This window comes from Phytophthora parasitica (assembly GCF_000247585.1).
Source record: "Phytophthora parasitica INRA-310 unplaced genomic scaffold supercont2.48, whole genome shotgun sequence".
Classification (NCBI taxonomy): Eukaryota; Oomycota; class Peronosporomycetes; order Peronosporales; family Peronosporaceae; genus Phytophthora; species Phytophthora nicotianae.
Genome location: NW_008649034.1, coordinates 150,521 through 153,307, shown reverse-complemented (window position 1 = coordinate 153,307; position 2,787 = coordinate 150,521).

Genomic DNA, 2,787 nt, shown 5'->3' with positions numbered 1-2,787 from the left:
GACAAGATTCTGATGAATTTTTAGGACGCCAACCTCCTGTATTGATCCACCAGTGAGGATGGAAATCTTCTGGCTTCAATACACGCTGAGATTTTGATATTTCCACCAATTTGTGCACACACGGGATACCCAATGTGTGAGTAAACACACCAGTACATGTATCTTGTCGTATACGCCGCTTCTGTTCCATACACTCTAAAAAGTGCATGAAAATGAATCACACCCTTGACATCCCGAAAAATATCTTGTTCCAAAATTCGGATACTTTTAACGAGTGAGGCAGACATGCCCTTTTCATGTTTTCGAATTGAAGTTTGCCACCATTGTTTCATACGTTGGTAGATCGTTAGCAAGTCAGAATTAGTTAGCCACTTCTTCAGTGATGAGTGATACCCTTCAACTCGAGACGTGGCTTGAAGTCCAAAATGAACACACTTGTTTGTCCAGTAATGAACAACATTATATCGCCAAATATCCAACCATGTACGGTCAATATATTGAGCTTCCGCCTTGCACAAATCATGTAAATACTGGCGTCTACTTTCGTATTCTTCCAATGTTTTTTTGCATTGATCACAGATCGAAAAGCTTTGCAAAATGCTTCGTGATCTTCCGAGTCCTTTTTTACTGTCTTGTTTGATGTCGAGGCTTCCTCATCTACCACCTGAGGTAAAGCATTTCTACGGGCATGCTTTTGAACATTTTTTTCCACATGCCAAATGCAAAGCAGCGCTGAGACGTCTGGAAATGTTTTTTCGAGAATGTTCAAAAGCGCCATTTCACAATCTGCAAGCACTAATTGCGGAAACGGGATCTTAAATGTTTCCATCATATTTTTCAGCTGCTCCATTGCGAAATTATAGTTTCCTTCTTTTTATCCTCTCAAAAGCACTTGACAAACGTGAATAGTAGTGTTCATTCCAGTAACCCCAACAATATTCAGAAGTGGCATCTTGAAAATGTTAGTTTTGTAGGTGCAATCCAGCTGTAGAACATCCAGATGAGCTTTGTAAATTTCAATCGCAGGTTTATAAGCCATGAAAAGGTGTGTGAGTTGGTTGAGACTGTCAACAGCGTAAGCTGAATAGTATTCGTCAGAACTGAGTTGATCCAAAAGATACTCCATGCGGGATTTTCCTTGTAACAAATCCTTTTCTATTTTTCTTCAAGCATTGTAAATGTCTTCAACTGTGAGAGAAATATCTGGCTGTGACGTTATTAGTCTTCCAAGTGTGTGACCAGGTCTGACTCCGATTTTGTAATCCATTTCAATCTAGAACTTCTGGCGTAAGATCAGCACGACGATGTGTAGGATGTGAGCTTGGACTGAATGATCCCTTCATGGTTATGAGTAGTCGCAACACCACGATGTTCTAGTGTCCAAATTCCATTGGAAATGTTTTTGGTCAGATATATTCTCATTGGGCAATTGCATTTTCGTGTTGCATGTCGTTTGCGTCGCTTAGTACCTGCCTTTGGCTTGTAAGGTTTCGGTTGTCCATGACGGTCACATGCAAACACGACCAAAACCTTTTCTTTTACAGCATGTTCCTTGGACCGGAGAGTAACAACACCATATCCATTTTCACGTGCAGTTGCGTTAATAGCTTGTTCAGCAAGCTTTACCGAGGCAAAAGTAGAGACAGGATGACAATCTAGAGTCCAAAATTGTTTTTAAGGCCGAACCAGAATCGTGCAGCTCATCGCCGCTGAGAGGATCTTAAGCTATCTCCTCCAATTCTTCCATCTGCGATGTCTGTTGAAAACTGTAAAATAAGAAGGTAATAAACAAAAATACAGGAGGTTGGCGTCCTAAAAATTCATCAGAATCTTGTCTACCTTTTCTGCCTCTTATGATCGTCATCTTATCGCAAGCTGCTTGGTAGCGGTCACCTTCTGCTGCTCGATGGCAGTCTCCTGCTGCTTTTCTCCTCAATGGCAGCCACCTTCTGCTACTTGGTAGCGACCCTAACTGCCTCTGCTTGGCGGCGGTCTCCAGCTACGGCGTCTTGGCGGTGGGCTCCTCCTCCTGCTGCCGCCTCTGCTCGACGGTCACCTCCTGCTACTGCTTCTGCTTGGCGGCGGACTCCTCCTGCTACTGCTTCTGCTTGGCGGCGGACTCCTCCTGCTACTGCTTCTTCTTGACGGCGGGCCGCTCTTCCTCCTTGTCGACAGCCTTACGTGCTGCTTCGTGGCTTGTGCTTGAATGATGGCACAAGCTCTGATAGAAATGAAAGGCAGATAGAAACGGAGTACCATATTGTTGGTACAAAGGGGTGGCAATACGAAAATCGGGGGTAAATTCAAGCAGTTTTACTAATGTACCATTTTATCTTTGAAAACCCAGAGGGGTAACGCGACGTTGTAAATCTACGAAATATTCGGTTTTGCCGATTCCTGCACCGAATATATCGAACCTGGTGCGTTTACACCTAAGAAAACGCGCCAGGTTCGTATGATCTGCTCTTGCAACGATTGCCTCGATCTTTTACAACACTTCGCAAGTCGCCCTCGACCCGTTGCCAAGAATATTACCAGCGATGCAGTTCTTCGTCGTCAGTGTTCTCTTCGTTACTAGTTTTCTGCTGGCATGTGGCTACCCGAACACAGTCTCGCGTGTTCAGTCGTTGGTTCATTCACCGGTTTCGACCGAATACGACATACAACAAACCAGACTTGTGAGCGGAGGCGATGAAGAGAGAGATCTCAGCGATTGGGCCAAGTCGATGACCAAAAGCGCTAAACTCCGGTATTGGCTTCATAGAAAACATCCGCAGAGGACGTTTT